This window comes from Salmo trutta, chromosome 21 (assembly GCF_901001165.1).
Source record: "Salmo trutta chromosome 21, fSalTru1.1, whole genome shotgun sequence".
NCBI lineage: Eukaryota > Metazoa > Chordata > Actinopteri > Salmoniformes > Salmonidae > Salmo > Salmo trutta.
In genome coordinates this window covers 36464971-36475278 of record NC_042977.1, presented here as the reverse complement: position 1 = coordinate 36475278, position 10308 = coordinate 36464971, and the positions used below count along the sequence as shown (strand labels likewise).

Genomic DNA, 10308 nt, shown 5'->3' with positions numbered 1-10308 from the left:
GCTTTTACATATTGTATATGTTTTAGACATGAGCTAGTTAAAAAAGAGGAATCTCACCGGTTACTGGTACAGAAATGGTTGAGAAATTCTCTACTGTACTGCCAATGTTATGTGTCAGCACTACTGGGTCTAAATCCGGGCAAATGCATTTGGGAAACGTCATCGCTCTGTAAGAGAAGCAGAAATGAATGACAACTTTACTGATGTCAACTAGATTGTTGATGATGCATTGATCATTCTATTGATTTATGACATCATTCTGGTGAGCATGGCGAGCATTATTTAATATTCTAGACAAGCATCAAGAAATGTCAGAAGAGAAGCTGCATGTATCTAATTTTAGACAAGTTGACCAACAGATTGTCTACCAAATGTCAGAAATTATAAGCAGAAAAAGATCTAAATGAGGCTAAAAAAAGGAATAATCGCACCCCCTGTCTTTCCGCGGTCCCTGAGTAACGTGCGCAGGTAGCCTATATTTGCATTGTGTACCCCCCAACCCTCTTTTTACGCTGCTGCTACTCTCTGTTTATCATATATGCATAGTCACTTTAACTATACATTCATGTACATACTACCTCAATTGGGCCGATCAACCAGTGTTCCCGCACATTGGCTAACCGGGCTATCTGCATTGTGTCCCACCCACCACCCGCCAACCTCTCTTTTACGCTACTGCTACTCTCTGTTCATCATATATGCATAGTCACTTTAACCATATCTACATGTACATACTACCTCAATCAGCCTGACTAACCTGTGTCTGTATGTAGCCTCGCTACTTTTATAGCCTCGCTACTGTATATAGCCTGTCTTTTTACTGTTGTTTTATTTCTTTAGCTACCTATTGTTCACCTAATACCTTTTTTGCACTATTGGTTAGAGCCTGTAATTAAGCATTTCACTGCAAAGCCTACACCTGTTGTATTCAGTGCACGTGACAAATAAACTTTGATTTGATTTATATGAGCCTTTTGAAGTAGCCTAATTGTTTGACAGTCAGCTGAAAACATAATGACTGGTTGTGTTTATGCCACGTTAAAAGGTAGGCTAATACATTTTAAAAGTTAAACAAATCTTTACTATTAGATCCATAGAGATCCTATTAAATGAATACGGATTCTATTCGCCTATGTAATTCTATGATTAGGCCCATCAAAAATATATATATGAAAAAACACATGCACATATAGAAGGTCCCTGTACCAGGATGAAATGTAATCTACTTTCACCCATGCTTAAATCATTTCAGATCTAGCATCTATCAATCTGAGATGAGATGTGTCCTAGTGGAGGTTGGACGTACAAATGGTGGGTATAGATTCTTCTATGATCATGAATGATATGAATGACACCCAAAAGTACTCGTTACATGTTGAAAGCTTAGCAGGACAGGAAAATGGTCGAATTCATGCGCTTACTAAGAGAACATCCCTGGTCATCCCTACTGCCTCTAATCTGGCTGGCTCACTAACCACAAACACTTTGTTTGTAAATGAGTGTTGGAGTGTGCCCCTGGCTATCCGTAAATAAAAAACAAGAAAATGGTGTCATCTGGTTTGCTTAATATAAGGAATTTTTGATAATTAAATATACACTGCTCAAAAAAATAAAGGGAACACTAAAATAACACATCCTAGATCTGAATGAATGAAATAATCTTATTAAATACTTGTAACTTTAAATAGTTGAATGTACTGACAACAAAGTCACACAAAAATAATCAATGGAAATCCAATTTATCAATGGAGGTCTGGATTTGGAGTCACACTCAAAATTAAAGTGGAAAACCACACTACAGGCTGATCCAACTTTGATGTAATGTCCTTAAAACAAGTCAAAATGAGGCTCAGTAGTGTGTGTGGCCTCCACGTCCCTGTATGACCTCCCTACAACGCCTGGGCATGCTCTTGATGAGGTGGCGGATGGTCTCCTGAGGGATCTCCTCCCAGACCTGGACTAAAGCATCCGCCAACTCCTGGACAGTCTGTGGTGCAACGTGGCGTTGGTGGATGGAGCGAGACATGATGTCCCAGATGTGCTCAATTGGATTCAGGTCTGGGGAACGGGCGGGCCAGTCCATAGCATCAATGCCTTCCTCTTGCAGGAACTGCTGACACACTCCAGCCACATGAGGTCTAGCATTGTCTTGCATTAGGAGGAACCCAGGGCCAACCGCACCAGCATATGGTCTCACAAGGGGTCTGAGGATCTCATCTCGGTAGCTAATGGCAGTCAGGCTACCTCTGGCGAGCACATGGAGGGCTGTGCGGCCCCCAAAGAAATGCCACCCCACACCATGACTGACCCCCCGCCAAACCGGTCATGCTGGAGGATGTTGCAGGCAGCAGAACGTTCTCCACGGCGTCTCCAGACTCTGTCACGTCTGTCACGTGCTCAGTGTGAACCTGCCTTCATCTGTGAAGAGCAAAGGGCGCCAGTGGCGAATTTGCCAATCTTGGTGTTCTCTGGCAAATGCCAAACGTCCTGCACGGTGTTGGGCTGTAAGCACAACCCCCACCTGTGGACGTTGGGCCCTCATACCACCCTCATGGAGTCTGTTTCTGACCGTTTGAGCAGACACATGCACATTTGTGGCCTGCTGGAGGTCATTTTGCAGGGCTCTGGCAGTGCTCCTCCTGATCCTCCTTGCACAAAGGCGGAGGTAGCGATCCTGCTGCTGGGTTGTTGCCCTCCTACGGCCTCCTCCACGTCTCCTGATGTACTGGCCTGTCTCCTGGTAGCGCCTCCATGCTCTGGACACTACGCTGACAGACACAGCAAACCTTCTTGCCACAGCTCGCATTGATGTGCCATCCTGGATGAGCTGCACTACCTGAGCCACATGTGTGGGTTGTAGACTCCGTCTCATGCTACCACTAGAGTGAAAGCACCGCCAGCATTCAAAAGTGACCAAAACATCAGCCAGGAAGCATAGGAACTGAGAAGTGGTCTGTGGTCCCCACCTGCAGAACCACTCCTTTATTGGGGGTGTCTTGCTTATTGCCTATAATTTCCACCTGTTGTCTATTCCATTTGCACAACAGCAAGTGAAATTTATTGTCAATCAGTGTTGCTTCCTAAGTGGACAGTTTGATTTCACAGAAGTGTGATTGACTTGGAGTTACATTGTCTTGTTTAAGTGTTCCCTTTATTTTTTTGAGCAGTATATATAAAAGCAAATACTTTTAGACATTTACTGGGTGACTTTCACTTTTACTTGAGACATTTTCTATTAAGGTATCTTAACATCTACTCAAGTATGACAATTGGGTACTTTTTCCACCATTGGTTTTTGATCACATTGTTTTCAATAAGACTGATACGTTTTACAATAACAAGATATGTCCACATTCTCCTGTGACAGTCAAAGCCATAGTGGTTTGCCAAGAGACCACTATGACAGTGGAAGTGGAGAAGTCCTCTATCCCTGAAGTATATGAGGGCCATCTCTGCCTCAGTGATCCCAGTAACTCTGCCTGCGACCTGCAACGCCTCTCCAACAGCACCCACAAAATCGGAGTCATCCTCCTCAATGCCTGTGGGACTCAGATAGAGGTGAGACCTCTGAAATGTCAAATATTATAGTGTGAAGATATGTGGAAATCTATTTGGGTGTGAGAGCCATTCACTCCTGGGTGATTGTCTATGTTATTCATACTGAACCTGGTTCGAGTGCATATTCACCCCAAGGGACGAATTAGGCTGACTGATTTAGAAAGGGTTGCCTCAGAGAAAGGGTCAAGATTAGAGGTCGACCGATTATGATTTTTCGCCGCCGATACCAATACCGATTATTGGAGGACCAAAAAGGCCGGTACCGATTAATCGGACAATTTTTTCTTTTACTTTTTCTTTTTTTTTATTTGTAATAATGACAATTACAACAATACTGAATGAACACTTATTTTAACTTAATAAAATCAATTTAGCCTCAAATAAATAATGAAACATGTTCAATTTGGTTGAAATAATGCAAAAACAAAGTGCTGGAGAAGAAAGTAAAAATGCAATATGTGCCATGTAAGAAAGCTAACGTTTAAGTTCCTTGCTAAGAACATGAGAACATATGAAAGCTGGTGGTTCCTTTTAACATGAGTATTCAATATTCCCAGGTAAGAGGTTTTAGGTTGTAGTTATTATAGGAATTATAGGACTATTTCTCTCTATACGATTTGTATTTCATATACCTTTGACTATTGGATGTTTTTATAAGTACTATTACCAGTGTAACAGTATAGCTTCCACCCCTCTCCTCGCTCCTACCTGGGCTCGAACCAGGAACACATCGACAACAGCCACCCTCGAAGCAGCGTTACCCATGTAGAGCAAGGGGAACAACTACTCCAAGTCTCAGAGCGAGTGACGTTTGAAACGCTATTAGCGCACACCCGCTAACTAGCTAGCCATTTCACATCAGTTACACTAGCCTAATCTTGGGAGTTGACAGGCTTGAAGTCATAAACAGCGCAATGCATTGCGAAGAGCTGCTGGCAAAACGCACGAAAGTGCTGTTTGAATGAATGCTTACGAGCATGCTGGTGCCTACCACCGCTCAGTCAGACTGCTCTATCAAATCATAGACTTAATTATAATATAATAATCACACAGAAATACGAGCCTTAGGTCATAAATATGGTCGAATCCGGAAACTATCATCTCGAAAACAAAACGTTTAGTTTTTCAGTGAAATACGGAACCGTTCCGTATTTTATCTAACAGGTGGCATCCCTAAGTCTAAATATTCCTGTTACATTGCACAACCTTCAATGGTATGTCATAATTACGTAAAATTCTGGTAAATTAGTTCGCAATGAGCCAGGCAATGAACGCAAGAGCAGTGACACAATTTCATGTTAGCAGGCAATATTAACTAAATATGCAGGTTTAAAAATATATACTTGTGTATTGATTTTAAAGAAAGGCATTGATGTTTATGGTTAGGTACATTGGTGCAACGACAGTGCTTTTTTCGCAAATGCGCTTGTTAAGTCATCACCCGTTTGGCGAAGTAGGCTGTGATTCAATGAGAAATTAACAGGCACCGCATTGATTATATGCAACGCAGGACACGTTAGATAAACTAGTAATATCATCAACCATGTGTAGTTAACTAGTGATTGTGTTAAGATTGATAGTTTTTTATAAGATAAGTTTAATGCTAGCTTGCAACTTACCTTGGCTTCTTGCTGCCCTCGCGTAAAAGGTAGTTGTCACATCCTGACCAGTAAAGGGGTTATTTGTTATTATAGTTTGGTCAGGACGTGGCAGGGGGTATTTGTTTTATATGGTTTTGAGTATGTGTTATGTAGAGGGGTGTTTGGTTTATGTATTCCGAGGTTTTGGTCATTGTTCTATATTGTATCTTTCTATGTCTGTTCTAGGGTGTTTAATTCTATGTTTAGGTATTTGGGATTGGGGCCTTCAATTAGAGGCAGCTGTGTATCGTTGCCTCTGATTGAAGGTCCTATAATTAGGAGTATGTTTGTTTTGGGGATTGTGGGAGGTTGTGATTGCATAGCTGTGTTTAGCCTGTAATCCTGTTTGTTTGTACGTTTTCTTGTTTTGTTTTGTTTTCTTGTTTTGTTTTCTTGTTTTGTTTTCTTGTTTTGTTTTCTTAAGTGTTCAAAAATAAATATATAATGAGCACTCAACCCGCTGCGCTTTGGTCCACTTACTACGACGACCGTTACAGTAGTCAGCCTGCCATGCAGGCTCCTCATGGAGTGCAAAGTAAGGCAGGTGGTTAGAGCGTTGGACTTGTAACCAGAAGGTTACAAAAACGAATCCCCGAATCCCCCCTGAACAAGGCAGTTAACCCCCGTTCCTAGGCCGTCATCTAAAATAAGAATGTATTCTTAATCTGACTTGCCTAGTTAAATAAAGGTGTGAATTTTTCTTTTTTTAAATCGGCAAATCGGTGGCCAAAAATACAGATTACCGATTGTTGTGAAGACTTGAAATCGGCCCTAATTAATCGGCCATTCCGATTAATCGGTCGACCTCTAGTCAAGATGTAGGGTTTTGGTGAGGGATGGCTTATGGTGCCCGGTGAGAAACATCAAAGGATACACCAACATGCTTGCTCATAACCCGAAGAGTTGCATAGCAATATAGAAATGATCTACAGTACCAGTCAAAAGTTTGGACACACTTATTCATTCCAAGGTTTTTCATTATTTTCTACATTGTAGAATAATAGTGAACACATCAAAACTAATAACACATATGGAATCATATAGTAACCAAAAAAGGGTTAAACAAATCAACATTTATTTGAGATTCTTCAAAGTAGCCACCCTTTGCCTTGATGACAGCTTTGCACACTATTGGCATTCTCTCAACCAGCTTCATAAGATAGTCACCTGGAATGCATATCAATTAAGAGGTGTGCCTTGTTAAAAGTAAATTTGTGGAATTTATTTCCTTAATACATTTGAGCCAATCAGATGTGACAAGGTAGGGGTGGTATACAGAAGATAGCCCTATTTGGTAAAAGACCAAGTCCATATTATGACAAGAACAGCTCAAATAAGCAAAGCGAAACAACAATCCATCATTACCTTAAGACATGAATCTGATCATCCGGAAAATTTCAACACTTCAAGTGCAGTCTCAAAAACCATCAAGCCCTATGATGAAACTGGCTCTCATGAGGACTGCCACAGGAAAGTTAGACCCAGAGTTACCTCTGCTACAGAGGATAAGTTCATTAGATTTAACTGCAAATAAAAATGCTTCACAGAGTTCAAGCAACAGACACATCTCAACATCAACTGTTCAGAGGAGAATGTGTGAATCAGGCCTTCATGGTTGAATTGCTGCAAAGAAACCACTACTGAAGGACACCAATAAGAAGAAGAGACTTGCTTGGGCAAGGACATTAGACCTGTGGAAATCTGTCCTTTCGTCTGATGAGTCCAAATTTGAGGTTTTTGGTTCCAACCGCCGTGTCTTTGTGAGATGCAGAGTAGGTGAACGGATGATCTCCGCATGTGTGGTTCCCATTGTGAAGCATGGAGGAGGAGGTGTGATTGTGTGGGGGTGCTTTGCTGGTGACACTATCTGTGATTTATTTAGAATTCAAGGCACACTTAACCAGCATGGCTACCACAGCATTCTGCAGTGATACACCATCCTATCTGGTTTGGGCTTAGTGAGACTATCATTTGTTTTTCAACAGGACAATGACACAATACACCTCCAGGCTGTGTAAAGGCTATTTGACCAAGAAGGAGAGTGATAGAATGCTGCATCAGATGACCTGGCCTCCACAATCCCCCGACCTCAACCCAATTGAGATGGTTTGGGATGAGTTGGACCACACAGTGAAGGAAAATCAGCCAACAAGTGCTCCGCGTATGTGGGAACTCCTTCAAGACTGTTGGAAAAGCATTCCAGGTGAAGCTGGTTGAGAGAATGCCAAGAGTGTGCAAAGCTGTCATCAAGGCAAAGGGTGGCTACTTTGAGGAATTACTAACTGATTCTATATGTGTTACTTCATAGTTTTGATGTCTTCACTATTATTCTACAATATAGAAAATAGTAAAAATAAAGAAACACCCTTGAATGAGTAGGTGTGTCCAAACTTTTGACTGGTACTGTACATCTTGGGTGTTTTCAAGAGTTCAGTGCTGGCAGTGCCCACAAATGTAGCTATCTAGATGATTTCCCTCTCCATTTCTCTCAATCCAGGAGGATGATGACAACCTCCTCTTCAAGAACGAAATCACCACCTTCGACAACCCCAATGATATCATCACCAGGCACCACCAGGTGGAGATCCAGCTCTACTGCCAGTACGCCAAATGTGGCAACGTGAGCCTGGGCTTCAGCGCACACAGGGAGAGCATCAGTCGTGGAGAAAGGCTTTGGTAGGTTCACCTACCAGTTTGAGTTCTACCAGACGAGTGAGTTCACCAGTGTGGTGGATCCCCGTGACTACCCATTAGACGTGGTGGTGAAGCAGATGATCTACATGGACATCGAGGCCACAACCACCGTGAACAACAGAGATCTTCGTGGAGTCCTGCAGAGCGGCGCCATACGACAACCCCAACTACCACCCCACCTACCCCATCATAGAAAACGGGTGAGACTCAGAACACAAAGGCATCCATCCATCAACGTCATAATGGCACTAGTCACTGTAGTGTTCGAGTTTTATTGAATACGAGATACGCCATTAACAGATTTTTCTGAATGAAAGAAACATTACTATTAATAATGCTGTAATATCATGTTTTATTTTACCAGGTGCAATGTGGACGAGACTGTTCAAATCTTCTCATTCCGTCACAAGAGACATTTCCGGTTCGGAATGGAAGCTTTCAAATTCATCGGACTGCCTTCAGAAAGCATTCACACCCCTTGAATTTTTCCAGATTTTGTTGTGTTAGCCTGATTTTAAAATTGATTACATTTAGATTTTTTGTTTGTTACTGACATTCACACAATACCCCATAATGTCAAAGTGGAGTAATGTTTGACTTTTTTTTTTACAAGTTAATAAAAAATGAAATGCTGAAATGTCTTGAGTCAATAATTATTCAACTCCTTTGTTATGGCAAGCCTAAATAAGTTCAGGAGTAAAAAGTAGCTTAACAAGTCACATAATACATTGCATGGACTAACTCTGTGTGCAATAATAATGTTAACATTACATTTTTAATGGATACCTCAGCTCTTAACCCAAAACATACAATTATGTGTAAGGTCCCTCAGACAAGCAGTGAATTTCATACACAGATTCAACCACAAAGACCAGGGTTTTCCAATGCCTCGCAAAGAAGGGCACCTATTGGTAGATAGGTCAAAATAAAAAAGCAGACGTTGAATATCCCTTTGAGCATGGTGAAGTTATTAATTACACTTTGGATGGTGTATCAATACACCCAGTCACTACAAAGTTACGTGTCCTTCCTAACTCAGTTACCGGAGAGAAAGGAAATCGCTCCGGGATTTCAGCATGATGCCAATGGTGACTTTAAAACAGTTGCAGATTTTAATGGCTGTGATAGGAGAAACATGAAGATGGATCAACAACATTGTACTTAGTCCACACAAAAAAAAAAATTTCCTTAAGAAGACATCTGGTTAAGGTTGATTTGTTTGTCCCCAAGAGAGTGCATCATCAGTTTGGTTCCTTTGGAAAAATACATTTTATTGATTGTTTAACCGCTAGGCTACCCAGGTGATATCATCTCAGTTCAGTGACCTTTGATATTTCTGGCAGTAGGTGTACATCAGCTGTTCAGTGATCCTGTGTGAGGCTGGGAACCCCAACACCTGATCAGGGGCCTCATTTATAAAAATGTTCTTAGATTTATACATTAACTTAGTCGTAAGATAATTTCTGACGGTGTGCTTACATTCGATTCATAAAAGACACTGAGCATAAAAACCTTGCTTACGCAGGTTCTAAGAAGCCCATTTGTAACATATGCACCTGTGATCTATAAATCTGAAATTAACTTAAAATTGACAGCACCTGAACGTGCCTTACAATTAGTGATTTCCCCTTTAAGAATGCTAGCACAAATGAGGGTTTAGTCAGGAATAGCCATGGACCAAAAGAGAAGAGCAAACTTTTTGGAAGACGAGATCATGGTGATGGTAGAGGAGATTGAAGACAGGCAACATGTATTATTTGGTGGACTAAATAGCCGGTTGACAAACAAAGCCAAACAGGTAGCTTGGGAGTGTGTCGCCGCTGCAGTGAACGAGGTGGGGCAGCAAGACAGAACTGTGTCTGATGTGAAAAAGAAATGTTCTGACCTTGAACTGCAAGGGGAAAAAACAATAGCCATACATAACCAGCAGGAAAATCACTTAGGTCAAGTCTAGACTATGCGTAGAGATAAGATAATTTCCACGTCAAAGTAAGGTTTTATAAATAACTTTATAAATAATTCTGCTTAAGTCATACTTAAAAGATCAAAATTGTTCGTAAGTCCGTTTTATTGGGTTGGCAGGTAGCCTAGTGGTTAGAACGTTGGGCCAGTAACTGAAAAGTTGCTAGATCAAATCCCTGAGCTGACAAGGTAAAAAAACTGTTGTGCTGCATCTGAACAAGGCAGTTAACCCACTGTTCCTAGGCCATCATTGTAAATAAGATTTTGTTCTTAACTGACTTGCCTAGTTAAATATAAATGAAGCCCCAGGGCTGCATCAACTTCACCTCACTCGTCTGCTGGTCACCACTACTGCAAGAGTGATGTACCCAGTGTTGCCAACTAATTTTCAGGGTAAATTGCTAGAGGCAGGTTGATTTGTTGCTAAAAGTTGCTAAATTACATTGTGATGTTA

At 41.3% G+C, this 10308-nt stretch overlaps 1 pseudogene; it reads left to right on the top strand.

The window, feature by feature from the left end:
- The first annotated feature begins 3399 nt into the window (after nucleotides 1-3399).
- On the top strand, nucleotides 3400-9292 carry LOC115156447 (CUB and zona pellucida-like domain-containing protein 1; annotated as a pseudogene).
- The last annotated feature ends 1016 nt before the right edge of the window (nucleotides 9293-10308 follow it).